This window comes from Eublepharis macularius, chromosome 14, assembly GCF_028583425.1.
Source record: "Eublepharis macularius isolate TG4126 chromosome 14, MPM_Emac_v1.0, whole genome shotgun sequence".
NCBI lineage: Eukaryota > Metazoa > Chordata > Lepidosauria > Squamata > Eublepharidae > Eublepharis > Eublepharis macularius.
In genome coordinates, this window is record NC_072803.1 from 37,892,153 (window position 1) to 37,916,790 (window position 24,638).

Below are 24,638 nucleotides of genomic sequence, written 5' to 3' on the forward strand. Positions count from 1 at the left end.
GTATTCAAATCACTGCATAATAAAAGCCTTTGACTACCTTTAATAGTCAGGTTCTAAAGCATCTCTTTATTGGTAGAATAATTAAAGTGTGACAATGTCTGCTTACACAGCCTTAGATTGAAAGTGTCCAGCAGCTCAAGTATATTCTTAATTTTCAGAGAAGCTAAGGTCTTGCAAGAAGCTCCATTTTGGTCTAGCTACTGGGGTTTTAAAGGGCATATTCAAGTTGCTAATTTAGATATTTAAAGCCCTGTATGGTTTAGGTCCCAATGGTCTCATAAGATCTACGAGTGAAGCCCTGTTCTGAGGTCTTTCCTTTAGGAAGGTCTAGTTGTCAGCTCAGCTCCCATGGTGGTTTCAGAGTTGTATTATAGTCTCCATTTGCATATGAAAATACTTGTATTCTTTCAGGCATTTGGTGATTAGTGGAGATAAACACTGTCTGATCTAGTTTTAAATTTTGACTTTTATTGTTTTTCTAATTTTTGTGTGGATTGTTATTTTTTTTTTGCATGAGGCAAACTGCCTTGGGAACTGTTTTGTATTTAAAGGTAGTTTATAAATATTTCAGGAATGATCTTGATATGTGCTTTGCCTCAATTTAGCAAATTCCATTTCTTGTACGACTCCTCCAGAATCAACCATTTTGGCACACATAGTCACAGCCTCTCTTCAACAAAAATCTTCAAATCCTGAAGCCTAAATGGTTTTATGTGGCATCAGACTAAACAGGTCTTCAGGTGCTCAGAAATCTCTGCTACCCAAGATCCTTTTATCTGGAGATTGAATCTGGGGCCTTGTGCATGCAGTCATGTGCTTTATCATCACTAGATATGCCCACTCTGGAAGAAACATGTACATGAAAGATCACCTAGCCACACAGCCGGAGGAAACCATCAATTCACTTTTGAATACTTCAAAGAAAATAGTGTCCTTAGGGCTAACATGATCTATTTGATCAAGACTCAGTACAAGTTTCTGTTAAAATTGATACATCAACAGAAAGCAAGGAACAGTTATCAGGGCTCGCCATGGATGAGCCTTAGAACCTGTTTATGGTGCCATGATTCAGATCTGGTACATGTGATGTAGTTTCAAAAAGGAGAATGCCTCTAAGCATATATGATATTTTCTGCACTCAGTCCTTACACCTGATTTATCTGGAAGTGAAAGCTCTTTTATTTGGCCTATTTTTGCTTGTTTCTTATGCACCTTTGCATCAGGGTTGGATTAGTATTTGACGTTATTTGTCCCATGGTCTTTTCCCCTTTTGGAAAGGACAGTTTTGACTGGCTATTGAACTTCCTTCATTTCTTTTGCATTACTGTCCTCACCCTTTCACATGTCCTCTCCTCCTATCTGCGTTTTTTTCCTTTGTAAGTGCGCTTAATCACGGAATCGTTAGGTTGACTGGGAAACATTTTTTTTTTAAAAAAATGGAAATAATTTTGTGGTTAAGTGACTTTACAATCTCAACATAAGATATTCTGGGGGGAAAAACTTTTTAAAACATAAAAAACGGTTGAAAGGGGAGGAAGTGAGGAAAGGGGAGGGCAGGGTGGGTGCAGGGCACCAATCACTGCATGGTAGACGGGTCAAGGAAAGGCAAACGGAACGTTATACACTGAAGTCAAAGCCGATATAGAATTGCATTAGAAAAAAACTCGCAGCAACAGAGCATCCTTAAGCGCGAGCGCCCGACTTACCAGGCGAGTAGTTTGCGGCCGTGGGGTGGTGGGGAGGGCCGGCGTGGCTGCTGCCGTGTTGCCTGGCCCGGCATGCTGCGGGCCGGCAGCCAATCAGTTTGAAGGGCGGCCAATCAGGGCGGCTGCCTGGCCTGCGGCGGGGCGGGGCCTCTGCTGGACTGAGGGGAGGTAGTCTTCCCTCTTCCCTCCATAAAAAGCAGCCGCCAGCCCTGGGCCTTCGCATTCGGGCTCGGCGGCAACATCCCACCCTCCATGCCCTCTCTGTTAGGTTGATTTCTGCTGTTTTGTCACAACTGCCTGGCGGTGGGTCATTGGATCGGATCTCTTTTGGGGGAATCAGGGCCCCCACCCTGGTTCCCTGGAAGGGGATCCCCATATGGGATCTTGGGAGTGAGGACGGAGGTGCATGCCCAGCTCGGGGGCTGTCAGGGCGGACTCACTCCCAGGAGGCAGGGGGGATCATGCAGGAGTGTACACCCATGTGATCTCCCCCTCCCAATGCCTCTCCTTGGTCCTCCCCCTCAGCATGGGCCTGAGGGGGAGAGGGGTAATCGGCTGGCAGTCGAGTCAGCTGATGCTTTTGGGGATCCGATCCACATGACTGCCAATGCTCCTGTTCTATGCTTTCAATAAAGTTGTGGCCAATTTTCTCTCCACACGTGCCGTGTCCTGGTGTGTTCTTGCCGCGCCGCTGCCCTCCTCAACACCCTTAGCACTAGGCCGCAAAGCTCGGACAAAGCCCGGGATACACTCAAACTGACTGCCGAAGGTAACAAATGCTGTGCACACATCTGCAAAAAAACAGGAGGGGAGGGGAGGGGAGGGGAGGGGAAACAGACGGGGTTTGGGAAGGAGAGGGATCTCCACAATACAATGTCCTAGAGCCCACCATCCAAAGGAGCCATTTGCTCCACGGGAGTTGATATCTGTAGCCTAGAGAGCAGTTTTAATTCTGAAAGATCTCCAGCCACCACTTGGAACTTGGCAACCTTAGCTCTAATAGTACATCCAAAAATGAGCTAGAAAGTGATGCTTGGCTCATGGGAGTGTAGAGGGTGCTGCAAACTGGGATGGTGGGGGTCTCTGATCCATGGCCCCATCCAGCTGCTTCCAATGAAATTTGGACCAAAAGATGCAGTCCTGGCAATACTTTATTCAGTGTTTTTTCCTGTACAACTGCTGTATGGGAAATAGACTCATTTCCCTGGAAAGTTCCTTCAGTGCTGGATTCCTTCTGCTGTTCTTGCATTGGCCACCTCAGGCATTGCCTAACCAGGCCTTTCACAACTTTATAAGGTCTGTAAGCACCAAGTATCTCTTCCAAGCAGCCTTTAAAACTTCCTAAAAAATGTCTTGGGAAACAAGCTATTACACCAACGAGAATGTGTTATTTGGAAGCAGTCACTGGAGCAGGTCATCCTGACATGCCAAACTTTCATTTTCTTGGACTGGAAACGAGCCCAAGAAAAGCAGTTCAGCCTTCTTCTCCATTTGGGAGACACACAGGCACGAGAGTAGTTTTTAGCATGCAGTATCCATTTTATCTCATCACTATATCCTCTGTCATCCTCACAACCGCTTTATGAGGTAGGACAACCCTCAAGCAAAGCAACAGCCCCAAGGATTTTTTAACTGGGAGATGCTCTACTACTGAATTGGAAGGGGTTAAGGAATATACTGACAGCCCAAGAGGAATTAAAATTAGGAATGAAGTTTATCTTAGGGGGATCCTGCAAAACCATCAGTGTGTATGTGGGGCGGGGGGGGGGGAGTAGCAGATTTGGATGAGAGACCATTTGCAAGTGCCAAGACTATGAGTAAGTAACTCCACTCAGACAGACAAGCAGGGAGTAACAGGAGGTGCATGTTTGGAAAAACAGCTACTGATCCAGAGATCCAGCAGAGAATCCAACACCAGCAGAGTATATTCAGGTGTCTAAGCAGCTAATAAATCCAGGGAGAAGCCGGACTATGTATTACGGGGGCTTGAGCAGCAAGATAAAATGTACCCTGAAGGGCAGATGCAAACATACACACTTTGGGGAACTGGAAGTTTGAGGAAACATGCTGAAGCCACCAAGAGAGTCTCATGGCTATATAATGTAGCATCAGGACTGCCTAGCCTGGAAGTCACTCAGACAAATACATAACTGTGCTTTTAAGCCCCTGTGCATTAGGGAGAGCTGAATCTTATTAGCCAGTGTGGAGTAGTAATCACTGTGTTGGACTGATACCAGGGTGTCCTGGGTTCAAATTCTGATTCAATCATGTAGTTCAATAGATGAACATGGGCCAGTTACTACTTGTCAGCTTACCTTACCTCCTGTGCTATTGTGAGAATAAAATGGAGGAGGATATCCTGAGCTCTTGGAGAAGTATAAGATAAAATTTTAAGGGATAGTTAGCTCCAACACAGGAATCTAGCTCTCAATTACAACAATTTTTAAGGTTCTGAATGAAGTTGTTAGTACTGAAGCAATCAGTCTGCCAGGAAAATAGCTACAGAGGCTGTCCTCAGAATTAGATCTATTAAAAAAACAAGGTCTGGCAAATATTTGTATTTTTGAAGATGTTGCCAGAAAACTAAAAAAAAAAAATAGCTAGGTTCATTCTAAGGATGGGAACTGTGTTCCCCTCCTGGAATATAGGTAAGAATGATAGTTTCCTGTGGGGAAATAAATATTTTTGGGGTCCTCCGTTTTCCAGCAGATTCCAGACCAATCTGGAAAAACAGCAAAGGGTCCAATGCATGGAGCGGGACATGTTTTAGCTTATCTTAGCCTGCCTTGTAGGTTTTGGAACATAAAAGTATTTTTTTTAATTTCCGTCATGAGATCACTTCCTCATTTCTGTGCTGAAGCAATTCCATGAGAAGAAAGTTTTTTTTAAAAAAAAAAACACCTCTTGGGCTGCATCTGAGATGGTCTGATATGTGTGTGTGAGTGAGGAGGGAGAGATTGGGTCTATGCAGCCTTCCTCCCAAACAGGTCACGCATGGGGTATGAGCATGGGTGATTGCAGTGTGAGTTATAGAAGCCGTTCAGAATCCACACAGTCAAACTTGGTCTTTTAGTAGGGGAGAACAAATTTATTCATCTTTCAGGAATTCATCTTTCCCCTTGATTTGTTTTTTGTTTATCTGTTGAAGTTGCCTTAGGACTTTTCTCCCAGGGTCACTCAAGATGTTACTTCTTTTATCAGTTTGCAATGGAGTCAACCTGTGCTCCAAACAGACACACAACAGCTCCAGTGATTGGCTTCTATAAAAAAAAGAGAATGCAAATGGGCTCGGAAAGCTTCTGCTGGGGGAGGGAAATGTCCTGACCCCCTCAAGCTTTTTTTCCTGTGCAAAAACAGTGCAGAAGGGAAACATTTCCCCATTTCTGCTGCTCCAGATGAAGGTATTGTGTGCACATGTGGCAGCAGAAACAGGAAATCTCTTCCCCTCCCTGCACTGCTTTTTCATGGGGTAAGAAGCCTGGGGGAAAGGCAGGAGCTCTCCCTTCCCTGGTGGCAGCTTTCTGAGCCCGTTTGCTCTCTCCCTTTTAAATAATACCAGTTCCTTGGAGCTGCTGTGTGATTGTGTGGAGCAAGGGTTGGCTCCATAGAGAACTTGTAAAAGAAATAATGCGTAGGGTGACCCCTAGTCTTACTCAAAACTAGGAGGTTCTGTGTCCAGACCTACTCAAACCAGTTGGCGTTGCCCTGAGTCCTACCTACGTGCCAACATTTTTTAATTAGAAGAATTGCCAGATCTGTATCTGCTGCCAGAAAGTACCTGGAGTAAGGATCCATTAAATCAACAGAATTTTGGATGGGGCTTAACTGGAATCATTCTGGATCTCTTGTAATTTAAAAGAAAAGATGGATTTATTCAATGCCACTTTGAGCAGAGAGCTCTTGCCTTGCTCCAGAACATGAAAAGCTTCTGCTGCTTTGACAGCTTCTATCTGACTCAAGGCACTGAGACTTGCCAAGAATGGCAATGAACAGTTTTCAGATACTGTAACAGCACCCAGGGAAATCTCCTGATTGACAGGCTGGCAAGCAAAACGGGTCCTCTTGAGGTCATGTTTACTTTACCTTGTTTGGGTGGATTTTAAAAAAAAATGTTTAGATGATTTTTGCCTTCCTCTTCTTTCACAACAGGAATTTCAAAAAAATCACAGTTTATTAAAAATAGAGAGGAATAAACACTAAAAATGCCACAAAGTAATAACTTCCAAATACAACAGAGAATCATTGACTTGTGACCAGCCTGCGGTGCACGACAAAGCTGATGCACAAAGAAGTATTTGCTATCTTCCTAGACTCTAGGCAAGCTTTAGATTTCCTGCTTTCTAGGAAGATAACCAATATCCTTTTTAAAGCTTGTCTTCTTCTGTGGATTATTAGTCCCAATTGGCATAATAAATAACATGTCCTTTCTCCTACTTTCTTGGGCCCTCTAGCAACTGTTGCCCACTGCAAAATTTATCCTGTCAATTTATACTCTGGGGAAGGCAGTCTTGAGGATGCGTTAGTGCTCTGGTTTAGTTCGGGGTGGATTGGGACCATACAACCAGTCGTTCTGCCATATCTGGCATATGTTTAAAAATCAGGCAACCGCAGAATTTTGACAGAAGAGAAGAACACATAAAACTGCCTTATACGGAATCAGATCGTTGGTCTATCAAGATCAGTACTGGTTACTGGCGGCAGCAGCTCTCCAAGGTCTCAGGCTGAGATCTTTCAGATCACCTGTTACCTGATCCTTTTTTCACTGGAAATGCCCGGAATTAAACATGGGAACTTCTGGATACAAAACAGATGCTTTCCCACTGAGTCAAACCTCCTTCCCTGCAGCCTCTCCCTTCGTGTGTCTTCTTGTTCCATCCATAAAGTGAACATTTCTGGCTCAATTTGCTTCTGGATTGCATAGGGAAGTGAGAGAGGATTTGACCTTTTCCAACTCCACTTGGTTTTGCTAGGCAAAAACTACCTCCCTGCTATTCTATTACTATTTTAAAGGAGAAAATACGTGTTTTTAAAGATTGTCTGTTTGCACTTTCTTTTGTGGTCCTGGGTGGCGTTGTGATAAAATGACTCTCACCCTATGGGAAACTAGGGTAAATTCGCAGTTTGGGCGGCTTAAATGTTTAATTTGTACCCTGTTGATGCTAAAAGCATCTTCTCTGATAGGACAAAGCAATCGAGAACCCAGATGGCCTTAATGAGAGTATAATCTAAAAGCACCTGATGCAGTAGAAAGTAGCCAGTCTGAGTCTAGTGGTACTTTCCCCCAGGTCAGGACACTCCCCCCCCCCCCGCCCCCGCTGAGTTCACTAAAGGAAGAAAAGCTCAGTAAAAATGAAATACATAGTCCAGCTAGAAATATGCTGTCAGGGGAAAATACCCTTGAGAGACCTAACAGCCAGCAGATAAAAGGAAAAATAGGTTTTCCTGAGAAGCAAGGAAGAGGTATACAACAAGACCCTTGGGATATTTTACCAAGAGGAAGTCTGGAATGAAAAACAACAAAAGTGGTAGAATCCTCTTGTAACGGGGGAGGGAACAGAAAAACGGGATTTGTCTTGGAGAAGAAGAGGAGCCCATGTGAAGTAGGAAAACACATGGCCATTAGAGGATATCTGCCTATGGGGAAAAGGAAACTGAATTTATTTATCCACCAGTCTTTTTACTTCCTTCATTAGGGATAAATTAGATTTAGGACAAGAAGGAAACATTTAGTCTCTATTGATTTTGTTTTCCTTGGTTATTAGACACTTTCTTACTCTTTTCCTCATTTAAATCAGTAATTTTTAATTAGAAGCAAAAGTTAATTTCTTTTTCTTTTAATGAAATGGACATTAAATTGTCGTGATTGTGCTCCCATATAAATGCCCAACCGGTGATAAAGAAACAAGATTTTCATGAGTTTAGATAGTTTAAAGTGATAATGACGAGTTATGTCTACGTGAATTGGGTATGTTCAAGTGTACAGTTCATATTTTGTTGGTGTTTGTATGGCTTATGGCTTTGGCCGGAAAAGCAATAAACATATTATTATTATTATTATAAATGCCCAACTTGCTATTATGCTAACCAAAGAGCAAAGGAAGGAGGGGGGGATTGAGGCATACTTTCCTAGATATTAATTATGTAAGGCACCTAAACTCCTAAGAACTGGTCCTGTGATCAGAGTGACTAGAGGTGAATGGACAGACAAGTGCACGTGGACTTTAAATGAAGAAAGATTTAGAGTTACCTTAAAATAAAGGTTTTTAGTTAACACGAAACCTATAGGTTTCTGACTATTCCTGTTGGTGGCTGTGATTAGAAGTTTTTTCTCTGTGGAGTGGTGGAATAGAGCTGGAACAGAGTCAATCCTTCCTCCTTCTACTACCTTAGGCCTTGATCAGCTGGGACACCCTTGCATATGCAAAAGCAGAGTGTGCATTCTCCACAGCAGAGGGTCTCTCTAGACGTGCAGGTTTTTAAAGAGGCCAGATTTGGAACTAGTCATTCAGGTTTCAACAATCATATAGCAGTTAAAATGTAAATGGCTGTTAAAAGATAAAAGAGAGCCCAAATGGGGCTCTCTTTTATCTGCAGGGGAAGGAGGGGCTGCCTCTTCCACCCTCAAGCCAATTCCCTGTGTCACAATAGCACGGGAGGGGTTTTTTCTCCCTGTTTTTACTGCTCCATGTGCACAGAATACTCCACGTGGAGCAGAAAAAACAGGGAAAAAACCCGTTAAGGGTCTCCTTTATTTTAAACAGCTATTCCCCAAAGCTGCTATTAGCTGCAGGGAATCGAGTTCCCCAGACCCTACTCTTTAAAAACCTGCACATCTAGCTTGGCCCTCAGGGTCAAAGCAGAAGAGAGAGCAGAAAATCCATGGTCATATCTGCCTTTTTAAAAACCAAAACTCAATGGCACCTGCAATGGTGGGAATTAGATCTAGACAGGAGCATTTCTTCCTTGATCTGTTCTCCAGATCGAAGCCATTTTTCTCCCTACCTCTGGAAGTTGCTGTTTGCTTTGCAGGGAACACATGATGTCTGTCTGTTTCCCCCTGCAGAGCAAGAAGCAGTTTTGAGGTAGGGGCAGTGTGAATTGGGTAAATACAGGAAGAAGAGGGTTTTTTAAAACATCCTTCCTTTTAATTGTTAAAAGAAATAACATGGGTGATGCACTGCTGTATCTCCAGCTGTCTTATCAGTTGGACATTTTGAGACCTGCTGTGCTCTTTATCCAGATTGCTGTCAAGCTGGCCCAGAGTTCTTTTGATGGTGGGATGAATGGGGGCCATAATTGGCCACCTTCTATAACACCTCTAATAATTTTCAGGGACAGATGGTGTCCTGTATATTTTACATAATGGAATAGGGCGTCATTGAATGGAGAGGAAGGCATTATTACTGTTTTCAATAGCAACATGAGTTACACTCTTTGGATATAATCGAACAGATGCTCATCCTCGACAAACCACAATGAAATACAAGAGATGGGGCAAATCCACACTCACTCATCTTCCGCTTATCTTGCACTGTCGTGGCAATCGCCTTTATTCTGCTACCAGGCTGTACATCCTCACATCCACCCTTCCGGTGCATCTTCATGGCGCAATCAGTTTTCCACATGCCGCCAAGTACAGCGTTACCGTGGGCGGTTCCATTCTCTGCCGTCAGAATTGACGGTGCACGTCACTTCCCCCTTTTTTTAAAAAGGGGTCAATTATCCAGTATACCGATATCTTGAATTTGTTTCCTGCACCTGCCGTTCACTGGAGACAACCGTTGTTGGAAATACAGGATTGCTCAGCTTAGCACCTCACACTCTTGAAAATTGGGGAACTCAATAGGGAAACGGTCCCCGTGTGACATGCGCATGCTCCGGTGACCGTTTCTTTTCCCGCGCAAGCCGCTGCTCACTAGGGTTACCGACCATTATGCACTGTTTTTTAAAAAGGGAAGAAAACGGATTTCCGTGAATATCACATGGTTTGGAGGGAAGGCGCAATAATGGTGCAGTGATGGCGGGGCACAACCGGAATGAGAAAACGTGAGTATCTGCGTGAATAGCATGCCACTTGCGAAAAAGCCGCAGAATCAAATAGGTAGTGTGGATTTGGCCACTGTAGAAGATCACCTTGGGAGAGGGGCTGTGGTTCACTGCCATGGTACGTGCTTTGCATGCAGAAGGTCCCAGGCTCAATACTGAGGAGGAGTTGACTTGGCAAAAGGCAATGTTGTATGTTTATGGTGTTGCCTGCTTGCCCCATCCCTTTAATGGTTGCTTGCTTGCCAAGAAAGGCCGTTTTCACACTGCTTACTGGCCATGGAACATCGCGCTAAGCTCCTGGAATGACAGCGTCTTCCTGGCGCAATTTCGCGCCAGGAAGACGCTGTCGTTCTGGGAGCTTGGTGCGGTGTTCTGTGGCCTGTAAGCAGTGTGAAAACGGAAAAGATGTTTCTGGTAAGCTGTGATTCTTTGTAAACTCACTTAATCACTTAGGCCAGCTGAAACATTGGGAGTTGAATACTGATGGGAAGAGAGAGACTTTCACAGTCTATATAAACTCAGAACAAAACTCTTTTAAAAAACCCTTTCAGTTCTTTAATTCCACCGGCAGCTACTTTTAGCTTTTGGCATACATGTTCTTTTGGGCAGAGGGCCACATTTGATGTGTGCAACTGCATAAGCTGGCTTGCCACCTTCTTCCATGTGTGTTGTTCAGGCTACTAATGTCATCAGAGGGGAGTGGCTTTGCTCCAAGGCCTTTGACCTTCAGAAGTACAAAGAGCAAGAGTTTCCAGTTTTGCTAATCCTTTACTGATTTTTTGTGCAGTTTGATTTGTGGTATGAAATTTGCCGGTTCAAAGGAGTAAAGCTCCCAGTGAAAACCAAACTACCCTTCTGGGAAAACTGCTTTTATGTGCAAACAGTGGTGATTTACCTGACCATGTGCCAACATTCTGATGTTTTCCGCATGGTCACTTTACAGTGTTTCAGAATTTATTCTGCTTCCCATGTTCTCCAGAATTCAACATATGCAAGGGAATCATGGGATGCAGAAACAGTTTTTGTCTTCCTTTCCCCCATTTCCCCCCCTGTGCACATTCCATGATTTTTTTTAAGCCTCTGCCCAGTCACTGCTGGTGTGTGTTATGTCTGTGCAGAATCAAAAACTCCTGTTCTGCTTCTTGTGCCCCCCCTCTTCCTTTACCCCAGGAGCTGTATAGTCTGTCTGCCGGTAACCACTCCCACCTTCCTCAGCTCTCTGAACTCCTTTTCCATCATTTTTATCAGTAAAGTGAGGTAAGGGTCATAAGGCTGCTTCTTTGTTTGCTTCCTTCCTCCCGGGTATGCACACATGCTCTTATTTTTTTTTTCCAGAGCCAGGAACAGGTCCTAATGTTGTTATTTATTCCTGACTGGCTTAAAAAGCCAGGAAAGGGTTAAATGGCTACTTTCCCCTCCCTCCTGGTGTGTTTAATGCTTCTCCTAATGCCAAAGAGGAAAAAACCCAAGCGTTTCGCACAGCCTTTTGTGAAACAAAGTGGCAGGGAAGCTGCCAGGAGGGAATGAAGCAGCAGCATTTTAACCTATTCCTGGCTTGTCTTAAAAAAAAAAACAAGCACAAAAAGTACATGTTTTCCTCCAGAACTCTGCTACCAATTGCTTCTCCAGTGGGCATGGGACAGCCCAATCAGAACATATAGGGGAGGGGAAGGGAATGGGTTCCAACACTGTAATGTTATGACGCATGCAATTTTTTTTTAAAAAAAGACGTCAGCTCCAGCCCCCACAAAATGCAGCTCCAAACAGACACATCTCAACTTGTCAGCAGACACCAAATCATCTCGAGGTCATGTAATGCAGAATGATGTGACCCCAAGCCATTTCAGCACCAATCAGCATAAAAACTCAGCATCGTTGGCTTCAATTGTGCTGTGCAGAATGGGCCTCTGTTGTGCAAGCACTTTGCCAATGCTTTGCACCTTGCTATGGATTGTCACTTGAAAGAAGGTGATCTATCTCCTTTCATGACAAAGTGCGATTGGGCAGGGGGATCATGCAGGGCCTCACCCCACAGATCTGCTCCTTTAAAGTGATAACATGGCCACTTTAGATGAGGAAATCAGCACAGTGCCTGGCAGTACTCTCGCCAAAAAAAAAATTCCTGAAGGAAGCAGATGCAGTGGAGGGATCACACTGTTCATTGTGCTGCACAATTGCACTGAAGATGCCATAGTCCTGTTCCTGAAAGACAAAGTTTTGAGATCCGGGTAAGATGAGCAGGCAAGAGGAGGTGCATTGGAGGACAGGGCATGGCTCTCCATAAACAAAGAAGCAAACTGTTCTTTCTGCTCCCAGACTGCTGCCTGCCATCTTCTTCCATCTCCTCTCCTGCTGCAATGAGGAGCAAAGAGGCTCAGCTGCACCAAGGGAGAAAATTTTGATTTTTCTGAGCCGAGAAGTTACACTGGCATCATGTTTTCCCTGTTTAGGTGTTCTAAAATAAAATCAACAACAAATATCTAAAGAAAACTATATTTAAAAAAAAACTCTGGACAACCAAACAGGGGCAGGAAAACTGCCTTTCATTCTCCTAACCATGAAAGGAGAGCAGGGCAGTTGGATGGACTGGTGGAATGTATGTATGTATTTATTTATACACTGCCTTTCTCCCCAGTAGCTTACGTTATTCTCCTCTCCTCCATTTTATCATTGCAACTACTCTGCGAGGTAGGTCATGGGATTGTCCCAATGCCATTTTGATGGCTTGGATGCAGAGCGGGGATTCGAACCCAACACTCCAACCACTACACAGTACTAGTATACCACCACACAGTTTCAATTGCCTGTTGGCAACCCAGATCCCTTTCTTGAACTGCCCCTTTTAAAAATGCAAACATTTTCTCATTTCATCACTGAAACATGGGACTCCTTTTTCTTAATGGAGGGAGGGGGAAAGGGGTTACAAAAAAAGGGTCTCAATCTTTTTGTTGTATTGGCAGGAGTTTTAACATCTTCTCTATTGATGTGGTCAATTTGAAAACAGATCCTGACTTAACAATGAGAAGGGCGACATGTGCTCTTAACATGCTGCCACCACCTCTTTCTGCTCTGCTCCTCTCCCTCATGTTTTCTCTGCTCAGGTTGCCAAGTTCCACGTTCTTACTCCAGCCTGCCACCGAGCTTCAGGGGTCTCTGCTACTATTCTCACAGGTTCTAAATGCGTGGATGATTTGGAGATATTATGGAAACATTGTGGGTTTCTTACTTCCGCCTGTGCTCCTCTATGAAATGAATTATGTAAATGCTCTTTTACATGCACTTCTTTTGCCTTCTGTTTTCGCTGTTGTAAAGTATGAAGCTCATGGTGCCCTTGATTCTGAAGTTACTAAAGGTAATGCTGCCAGAGCGGCTGTATTACCTTCTCTTCAGGCTGCAGTCATGTTTCCCCTTCAGATTCCTACTGTGCCTGTTCCTCTGCCTTCCCTTCAAGAGTTGGCTCTTATTCAGGACTCTGACCCCAAACTGGAAAAGACCACCTGGAGCAAGGCGGGGTGCAGTTTGTGCTTTGATGGATTGTGGCAACACAACTCTGACCCTACTGTTATGCCACAAATCCTCCTTCCCCACCTTTTCTGCATGTTCCATTCTATGGGACACGCAGCCAGTGGGGAAGGGTTGGGGGTGTCTCTGGCAAATCAAACTTGGTTTGCCCCCAATTTGCCTTCACTGGTGCTGCAACAGCATCATCCATGCCAACCTGTAAAGACAGGCCAAACTGCTAGACCACAACCTAGTGCCCTTTCCTGAACTTAGAAATGGGCCTTATTCAGTTGCCCAAAGCCATGTTGTATGAATACTGCCTTCTTTTAGGTCTGTTCAGTGGGTGGGTTGAAGCATTCCCTTGCAGGAAGCCAGAGGCCCTGACAGTGGCCAAGCTACTCCTCCGTGATTTTATACCTCGCAATCCATAGATTTTTAGCACACTTCACTGGGTCAGTGACGCAAGGACTGATAGCACAGAGCGTACAGCAGAGATGGCACACTCCTTATGACCCCAGTTATTATGAGCAGCGTAAAGAAAAAATGAGGTTTTGAGGGGAAAAAAATAGACTCACAAAACTGTTTTAGGAGGGTAGCCATGTTGGTCTGCAGTAAAACAGCAGGATTTGAATCCAGTTTGTACCTTAAAGACCAACAAGATTTTCAAGAATCACAGCTCCCTGAAGAAGGGATCTGAAGAAGGGATCTCTGACTCTCAAAAGCTTATACCTTGAAAATCTTCTTGGTCTCTAAGGTGCCACTGGATTCAAATCAAACAGGACTGAAATGGTCGGAAATGTTGCCACATGTTCTCTTGAGCATGACGGGCCACCCCTAACAGAGACTCCCAGCTAAGCCTCTATATTCAACCTGGAGACTGGGTCTTCATCAAATGACACTAGAGAAAGTCCACACTTGAGACCAGGTAGAAGGGTCCATTCTTTGTCCTTCTGACCATGCATACTGCTGTCAAGGTGCAAGGCTACAACCAGGGCTGGCGCGTCCATTGAGGGGGCACCAGGGCCAGGGGCGCACGCCGTGGAGCTGGCGGTGGCAGCAGTGGTGGCTGAGTGGAAGGGCTGGGAAGCTGCCTGTGTGCTGGCCGCCTGCCATGCCTGGCCCGCAGCTGCTGAGCCCAGTCAGAAGCGTGTGCTGGCGGTTGCAGCATGGGGCGGTGTGAGCGGGCAGCCTCCCAGCCCTTTTGCTCAGTTGCCCCATGCAGCTGCAGGCCAGGTGCAGCAGTTGGCCGAGGTGGTGTGGGGCAACTGAGTGCCAATGGGGCCGGCTCGCAGCAGCATGCTACATGATGACGTCACATGCAGTGATGTCATCACGCAGTCCAGGTGCGAGCATGTACATGTGGCAACAGCCCTGAAGCTGCCCCTGGCCCCAGGCACCAGAAACTCTGGCACCGGCCCTGGCTACAGCTTGTGGGTCCAGGCATCACATTGCAAAGTAGTACCCTCTCCAGATCTGCAACATTCTTCCTCAGCACCAGTCACTGAACAGACAAGAACTACCCAGCTGCAGGAGAAGCTATCAGCACCAGCCACTTATCACTACCAGCCAAGGCCCCGTTGGTGAGGCATTGGCCTGTGGAACCCTGACCAGCTACTGTAAAACTTTTTCAGCCTCCTCTAAGGTTGCAGAGGTTGGTCTTATGGCTGTGACATGGGATTCTTCATTGTGCTTTGCTTACTGTCCTTGTGCCTTCCACTCCAAGGAAACACTGACACACCAGAGAACATTTGGATTTACAGCCATGTTCCCATATATGCTGCCAATACTTCCCATCCCATTGAACTGTACCACTACAAACTCCTTTCTATTCTGCTTTTAAGGAAACTGAAACTTGGCAGGACATCCAGGCAAACTGCACTGAATATGTTTGGTTTGCTTCATCCAAACAAGGACAATATTGCTGGGCGTGCAATAGTTGCACTCACACAAAGTTAATGTTGAATTCAAGATAAATTAGGTTTGGGAAGAGGGTAGTTGGGTTCTGATCCATACTCCATATGGTCACAACATTACAGAATACTATGTCCAGTGGATGATGAGCCCCCACTGCCCTTACGGGTTCACTGATTTAGCTGATCTTCATTTTGTGTTTGGGAAGAAGGCATAAATACTTGCCAGCTGGTTGGTCAGGTACCTGCTGTGTGGCTGCTGTCCTCCCTGAAGCATTTATATGTCAAAACCTTCCCAGAGGACTCATTTGCCATCCTTGTGCCCTTGCAATTATAGAAGATGGCTCCGCAGTCATGAGCCTTTGGTTCAGGGTAACTCCTGGTCTTGAAGAAGTAAAAGCCTTGGCCACTTCCCTGGAAAAAGTTATCAATGACACTGCTGCTGTTTTAATGGCACCTCCAGGGAACTCAGATTCTCCAGGCAAATGGTTCTCCGGAACCAAATGGCCCTTGACTACATACTAGCAAGCAAAGGGGGTGTGCGCCCTGGTAGACTCGGAATGCTGTGTTTGTGTGTCCCACATGAATCTGATAACATCTTATGACGAAAAAGGAGCATACAGTCTGTGGCAAACAAGCTTCACAAGGACAACGCTAACAAAGATCTGTGGGATTGGAGGGGTAACTTTTTGGGATCCCTAGGAGCCCAGATATTTCATGGTGTCCTGATACTTTTGCGTCTGTTTTTTGGGTTATATGCTTGTTTTATGCTGGCTCAAAGTTGCATCAATGTTTGTATTTTTTAAAAAAGCAGAACAAATGTCTGCTCACAGCCATACGCAGACATCAGCCTTCCAACAACTTGGCCAGCAGAAGTGCTCTGAGCAAGACCATACATATCAAGATGAAGTATTAAACCTCATGAACATAAGATTTTAAGTGTAAATATTCTTTAGGAGAGAGCCAAAGGAGGAGTTGGTGCAGCCAGTTTATTAAAATGCATTTCTCTTTCTTTGTAACATTTCTTTGCTCCATAAAAGGCTTGTCATATATTGACACCAGAGGTTACAATTCCATGTTTGTGATTCTGAACTAAAGTCTAGTGGGTTAATTCTGCCCTTACATCAATTGTTTTACAATTGATGTGTTCTGAAACTGTGTATGACATTTGCAACTTGTCAGCTAACCATGCTAATAGCGGTTGTAGGTCCATAGCTGTGAAACTTTTGTCTTTGTGTATCATTGTTTCTGTGTATTTTTGGTTAACCTGAGCCTGCTCCTGTTCTCGTATAAAAAAGTTTTTTCCCACAGGTCACTGTTTTCAGTTTCCAGTGTTAAAACTGCCACTACACTATGGGTCTATTTACATTGTTTATGGCTTCCTGAGGAGGACAAAATTGTATATGGGATGGTGAGGTGATGAACATTTTAGAAAAATCATCTCTCTGTTTTGAAGTTGTTGTTGCTTCTGCTTACATATTGCAGGACTTCATTGATCAATTTGGGCCTGAACTGGTGATCAATTAAATGTGAAAAAAAATCAAGAAATGTAAGTGTCTGGTAAATGCAGTGCTTTTTAAAAAAAATATGGTGGTGCATAAGGTTGTACTGGTTTCCACCAATTCCTCTTCAGGACTTGGAAGAGTCCCCCAAAGGTGCCAGTACTCAGTATTAGAGATGGGCATGAACTAAAATACAAACCAAAATTCATGACAAAACCAGGCCGGTTCGTGGTTCGCAAACCAGCAGTTCGTCAGATCCCATTTCTGAAAAACCGCCACGAACTTTAGGCTGGTTTGTTTGATTCATTTTTTGGTTCATCATTGCAGACAGACTGGTGCTGATCAATCAGTTTCCTAGGCAATAGGAGATGGACTTCCTGCAGACCTTCTGCTGTCCTGGAAGTGACCTGCTGTCCCAGAAGTGACCTTCTGCTGACCTGGAAGTGATGATTTTCTGACCTGGGTGTGACGTTTTCACGAGCCAAACAAACCGGTTCACGAACCAGGGGCAGGTTCGTGAAAGTTCGTGGTTTGTGAAATTTGATGAACCACGAACCACATGGTTCGGTTTTTTGCCAGTTCGTGCCCATCTCTACTCAGTATGGGTGAGTGCCACCACAAAGAAAAAAGCCCTGGAAAAATGTCAATAACAATGTCTGACAACAAGGCGCTCTTCACATGAAAAGAAAGGTATTCTAATAAAGAGGCTTTTTTAAATAAGAAAAGAGCACCCACATAAACTCTCCTCAATTATCTTATCTAAGATTTAATCTAAGTTATTTCTAAGCATTAAATCTTTCTGAAACAACTGCAGTGTGGGCAAGAGGAAAGTTTAATACCCGTTTGGCTAGAGCTATTTCATCTGTTGTGTGGGTAGGGTTATTAGGCTGAGCTTGGCAACCAGTGGGAGGATTGGGTGTAGGGGCATGGGGCTGGGCATTGGCTGGGTCCTGGAAAAATCTATAAGTAATGCAGGGTAGCTCTAGGAATTTCTGGAAACTCTATGGTTTTACCATAGAACTTTTGGTGATTCCTAGAGCTTCCCTATGCCCCTTTGGTTATTTATTTACTTATTTACATTATTTAACATCCACCTTTCTCATTGAGACTCAAGGTGGATTACATAGTGTAAATCAATATGATCAACAGCTGGGACATCCAATAAACAATGCAATAGGGTATGCAAATACAACATTTGGAGAAATTTGAAAACCAGAAGAAATCCAATATAGAGCTAGAACAGAGAATTGGAGTGATGCAGCTCACAATGTCATTTAAAAAAAATCCACCAGGCAACTGAATCTTGGTGTGGGTGATCCCCTGCCCCGAATGAGGGACTGGCAAGCCTATGTGGGGTTCATGATATACCTACCTGTAGCGTATTTTCTGGCTAGGCCTGTTTTACTATCATCTGAGAGCTGAAGCTCCTAGAACATCAAGGCTGATGCTAAAATGTGAGGTTGATCACATCTCATAAAGAATAAAGAAAGGACTGCATCACACTTGGCTCATGCTAGATTCTCCATGGGGATAAAATGTGTCAAAAAATATTTCAGATATAACAGATGTTGTCCTGGTCTTAGAAGGTTACTGGAGGTACCCCACAAGCCTGCTCTTGGTACAGGCAAAACTGTGGATTATTGCCTTTAATTATTGGTTATAACTGACTTTCTCATCTATTGGTCTTTCTCATACTACGATGCAAGATAATTTTGTTTCCCCAGAAGAAGATAGAGGTCAAATTGAATGATTATGGTCTCTCTAAGCAGTACATACAGGCTTCGGGTTATGCTCAGGCTAGAACTACTTTAAAACAAAGAATATTATATGTCGAACAGCAGATGGATGTGAGTAGGATTAGGAACCCTGTATTTGATGTAACTACACTTAATAAAATAACTTTGAAACCTTATATTAAATGTTTTGATAACAGTAACTATAGGAGAATTTTTACTCTTTTAAGGTATAATGCCCTAACTTCAGCTGTATTGGAGACCAGATTTACTAGATCTTTGTAGAAAGGCTGAATGTGCGGGATGGGAACTGATGAAACGTTAGAACATGTTATTTTTGAATGAAGCCTATACCAAAATATTAGGGAAACTCTGGTTATGCCAATTGACAATTCCTATCCTGGTTGCAGCAGAACTAAACTTCTGTCTATTACACTTGCAGGTGATAATCAAAAGCTGACTAGGATGGTCGCCAAATTTGGTTGGTTGGCTTACCGAATTAGGGAAGAGACAAAGAAGCACAGAGAGGGTCAGTTGACATTTGATCTTAATATTAACTTTTCGATTTTAGAATTTTAAACTCTTATGTACAATTTTAGATGGTATTCTATTTTATTGCTTTTACTTGTTATTTAATACTTTTATTGTACTGTTTGCTGGTCTTGGGCTGTAACAATAAATCTATAAATCTACCTCACAGGGTTGTTGTGAGGTTTACTGCAGAAAGGAGAACCATGTACACTGCCCTGAACTCTTTGGAAGAAGAGTGGGATACCACATACACTGTTTACAGATTCAGGGGGCTTTCTGACAGTTCCAAGGTTCAATGTTTGTCCAAGGTCCAATGTAGACAGCACTGGGAAGCATGCCTGGAGACATTCTCTAAGCTCTGTTGGGACTTGGCCATTATTCAGCTTTATGCATTCAAAACAGCCCCTCGTACAGGGCCTGGAAGCTACACATGTCTGGTTCCATGTCAGTAGATTGTGATAGAAGTAGGTAATTGTTCCTGTAATAATTAGGAATGCATTGCAATTTGAACTTGTTTAAGCGCTTGGTATAAAGACCAGAGCCGGAACCATTAAAAAGTTGCTACCCTTTCTTTCCTAATAATAAACTTCCAATTAACTCTTTGTCTCTGGATGAGAAATCAAGCTTTCCTTTCCTGTCTCCAAGGCCAAGAGAGGTATTGGGTTGCAATAAGCTGTGACTACATTACACAGCTGCTACTGCAGCTTAGAGCACATTCTCCTTTGAATTATTTGCGTCAAACTGCTTCAAACATACACAGGAAGGAAATTGCTCTGAGTTTGAGAATTTGCACAAAAAACTGCATAGGTTAGTCCTATCAAAGGTGTCACCTTACCTTTGTGTCGGCCTTGAAAAGAGTTCAAGAGGCAGGTTTTTTTGTTCTAGAATACACTGTAAACATTCTTATCTGTTTGGTGCCATGGTCATCCCACAATCCCATAATTACACAGTGACAGAATGACTTCATAATGCTATGTATTAAATATTGAGCTTTTTGCTCATAGTGATTTCAGCCAGTAATGAGTTCAGCTCAGAACAACATGTTTATTGAAGGCCAGAACAGACAGACAACGCAAGCTCAACATGATCCAAATATATACACACAAACCCCGCCCCGATAATACCCAACAACCAATAGGCACTTGAAGTTAGAATCCTTATTTTGCATTAACTATATACAACGTAACATATTTACAGAACTGTGATTGGACTTTATTGTACATAATGGATTGGATGCAGCCAGCAGAAAAAACAGCCAATAGCAACGAGAGCTTTAGGAGCCCAGGCTCAGACTGAAGCTCAGCCAGTACATAACATTATGCGTAGCCAGACAGAGACAATCAACAGGTGATGGTATCACTCCAACTTAACAAGCAAACCTTCAAGGAAAACAGATCGCTATGGTTCCTCAATCAGCCAGATGGGGGCACCATTTCACAAAGGGGTGGCGTGTGCAGAGGCCATGTTGGTTGCTCATCACAAGTTTGTGCAACACTTGGCAACTCCCACCAGAACTTGTGAGCAGACTGCCCGAAAGCAAGTTATCTGAAAGTGAGGTGAGGTGATACAAAACCTCTGCCTGGGCTGTTTGATGTCAGATAGTTTATTCAGAAATAAGCTGGGTTTTATGAATGAACTGTCTCACCCTTTCAACCCCTTCAAGAGAGGCAAAGGAAAAAACCTGAAATAAGAATTCAGGGCATAACCCCAGCTGCAGTTAGCTTCCACCCCTTACTTTCCCCACTTTGATCGGAGGACAAGGTTAATTATCTGCGGAACCCAGAAGTTGCTTGGGTCACCCCAGCTTCCTTGCATTGCATATTTATGAATGCAAAGAGTAATCTGTTCACTGATGTGGTGATTAAGGCCCCTAGTCAGATAACGAGGATTAGATTTGCTCTCTGCCTTCAGGCAGATGTCTTTAGCTACTAACCGGCTGGATTCTGGAAAGCCCATCGCCATAATTATGCTGCACTACGCACTCATGAATGAAGCAACAAGCCGGCTGTACCCCATGCCAATAAGACGGACTATGAAAGAGTGCAGCTTGCTGATTTTGAATGCAGTGGTGTGTTCTTGAGTGGAAACTGATGCTTCCTTTGGCTCCTTCCTTCCTCCCCAAAGGAAGCATGTTTATGATCAGGAAAGAGAAAGCCATCTTGTGATCAATCCATTAGAAAAAAAAAACGGTGTAGAGTTTTAAGGATTAAAATAATTTTTTAAAAAAACTTGGCTCCCTGTATGAGCTGAGGTTATTGTGCTGCTGAACTTGGAGGACTGGGTGAGGTTCTCAAGACTTGCTTTTGAAGATCCCAAGTAAAATACTTCATTTCTCATAGGGACTTCTTATTTCTAGCTATTTCAACAGCACCCATAGTATTGTGCTGGTGGTGGTGTGGTGGCATGGAATGTTTATGAATATTCTAATTGCCCAAGGAAGAAGGATGCCTGGACATCTGCAGGGAACTCTGTCTGTTTGGCTGGGATTCAAATTTCACGCAGGTTCTAGGGACAGAAGGAGCTTTGTGGGGCATGCTGAAGACTAAAGGTGCCTGCCCCCTAGTTTCCCTTTTATTGTTTTTACTGCTTGCTTTTCAATCTTTTTCATTTTTAATTTGTTAGTACTCTCTCTCATCCTGACTCCACTTTGGTTTGTGGACTGAGGCCAGGCTTCACATTTGCCTTCTTCAGACGGGCAGCCTCCATGGATGGGTGTGTGGGCTGGCAGGAGAACAGTGATGGGTGGGAATGAGGTTGTGCAATGTGTCGACATGACGTCTGGGTGAAAAAATACCACAGAGCTCCCAGAGCATCAGCTGATGTCATGTCCAGATTTCTACTCGGATATCATGTGAATGCTTCGTTGTCCCTTTGCCTGTCCCTAAAATTCCCGGGGGTTCCAGGTGGCCTGGTAACCCAAGCGGAGGCTGTGGTGCCAGCTCAGCCTGGCCACGTAGGGGAGGGCTTCAGTGCAGGACCATAATCTTTCCTCCTCTTTCCCACTTTTCTCAACAAGCTGGTTATGTTTTCTGGTTTACCTGAAGTCCCAGTGGGATTACATCCAGTGAGTTCCCATGTCAGAGTGGGGAATCAAACCAGGGTTGTCCAGGTCCTTCTCTATCACTCTAGCTGGCTCTCATTTCTGAGCTCCTTCTAAGGTCACTGAACTCAAACTAATTAGATATACAAAAAAAAATTGAGAATAAGGTGACAGAATGAACTGTATTGTTTCAGATTCCAGGTGGGGCATATTACTTTTGAGTTCTCCCATCCAGAGAACAGTGCCTGTGTGGTGAAGTGGGACTGAGAAGGCTTGGGATCAAATCTTCACTCAGCCATGATGCTCACTGGGTGGTCCTCCTGGGGCAGCCACTCTCTGCTTAATTTACCTCACATGGTTGCTGTGAGAATGCGGGTGAAGGAGAGGAGAACCATGTATGCCAACCAAGCTTCCTTCCTGAGCAAAGGTGAATCTTCCCAGTTCAAGACCTCTGACACTTTACCCATTTACCCAGTGTACACTTCATGAACTGCAAAAATGTAACGTATCAGCAAGACCCTTTTGCTGATAAGCTGGTGTAACAGTTAGAAATGCTGTTTAGATTCCCCAAACTGCAGCAAGGTCGTGTGATTGGTTGATCAAGGCATGAGGAGGGGGACTGATAGGTGAAAAGATCTGGTGGGGGGAGGTAGAGCTTTGAGCACAGCTCCTGTTGTGGGAACTCATGGCGCCCTTCCTCCAAAGCCCAATCTATAGGTTCACAATGCTCATATCTTAATCATAGTTCACCATCGTTTTACCCCATGTCCAGAGGGCTTTTCAAGGAAAAACTAACCCATTGTATTCTAATGACTTTTTTCTTTTACATAACTTGCCAGTTTCCGGAGGAGGGGAAGCCAGAGAAAAAGCTACTAAGATGTTCTTGGCTTTTCAATGTTCCTTCTTTGGACTGTATGAACCACCTGCACAATAAACATTTGCATTATGGGATTGCATTATGTCATTATTGGATTCTAGAAAAAGGAAAGCAAAAAGGCATTTATGTGAGCACCAAGTCCCACAATCTGTTATAAACAGGATAAGATTGGTAGACAAGATTAGAGACTCACAAATCCTGTATTCATGTATACTGTCTCATGAACAATCAAGGCAAGCAAGAATTGCAAAAGCCTATCGGTTATCAAGATGTACAACTCCAGATCAAGATCCATGTGGTATCGGGGCTAAATAGCTGGACAGGGGGGTGGCAGATTGTAGGGAGGGCAGGGTGGGTCTGTACCAGGAGGGGAATGACTAGTTCCAAATCTGGCCTGCTCAGAACGGTAGAGAAGAAAAACTTTCCCCTGATGAAACAAGGTCATAGTGAGGTGAGATTTAACCCCTGATAGTTGGACAAAAGCAAATATTCAAAGCAGCGTGAAACAGCAAACGACACAGATGCAGTAATGATGGAGATGATGGATTAGCGAAAAGACTGCAATATTGTAGATCTCAGTCAAAGGTTTGATTTTGATAAATAAATCATTATGTAGGCGCCAGAAACCTAACTAAAGAATTCCATATTTGGGCCATTAGCAGAGTCTATTGTGTGGCATAGGAAGCGTGATTATAGGTGCTTATGAGCTCGTTCTGCTGGCTGGTGTGTGTACAGGAAAGAAAATAATAAAAGCATACACTTGGTTTATATTTGGAAAAGAAATAAGAGTTCTTTATTGCAGGAACTCCATACTCTGATAGGAAAGGAGGAGAGACAGATCATAACTACCTATCTAGTATAAGGGTCTTACCACACGAGACAAAATACACTTGAATTCCACAGGTAATTTGAGTGTATTTTGTAATTTGAGTGTATTTGTCTGTATTTCGAGTGCAATTCAAGTGTACTTTGTCTCTTGTAGTTTGACCCTTAGGATGGACATGGATGGCAGGGCAAGGCCTGCATCCATGCTGCCAAGATGGAGGGAGGAAAAGGAGAGAGGTGTTCCCTGGAGCAAAGACAGGAAGAGAAGGAGTGAGAGGGAGGAAGTCAGGAGGAGGAAATTCTGAGAATAGCAATCTGCATATTAAAGGACAGTCAGAGCAGTAAACAATAGTAAACAGAGTGACCTGACCTCTCTATCTTTCTAACTCTTTAGTTTGTCCCCCTCTGAAACCTGAGAAGAGGGACAGCGCTGGATCTAGGGTTGCCAGGCCCCCTCAATCTCCCAGTGGGGGATTGGGGCTTGGCTCTTACCTTTGAGCAGGGGGGAGAGCACGTGAACGCACTCCCGCAAATATGATGACGCCACTTCCGGGAAGTGATGTCATCACGCAGCCCTGGGAGCGCGCCCATGCTCTGCAGGGGCTTGGGTTGGGGGCTGCTGTGGAGTGCAGGATCGCTCCTGCCCTCCACAGCAGCCCAAAATGCTCCCGTGGATCGGGCCCGTTTTGGGCCGCTGCAGAGTGCAGAAGTGCTTCCGCGCTCTGCAGTGGCCCCGATCTGGGCCAAAACGGGCCCGATCCTGGTAGCTGCTGTGCGTGGGAGTGCACAGCTCCGCAAGGGATTGCACACGGAAGGTGTGCCCCCCACTGACAAGGTAAGTGGGGCGGGGTTTGGGGAGCAGAGGCAGGGGATCTCCTGCCCCCACCAGGGGTCTGGCATCCCTAGCTGGATCCTCTTCCAACAGATTTAAGATGGGGAACTACCTTGGAAAATCCACAGATTCCAA

General features: G+C 44.3%; 1 protein-coding gene across 1 annotated transcript in view; it reads right to left on the bottom strand.

Moving 5' to 3' along the window:
• The window catches only part of TACR1 (tachykinin receptor 1), a 79,668-nt gene that overhangs the window by 10,220 nt on the left and 44,810 nt on the right, over window positions 1–24,638 (bottom strand). The gene's annotated exons all lie outside the window — the stretch shown is intronic.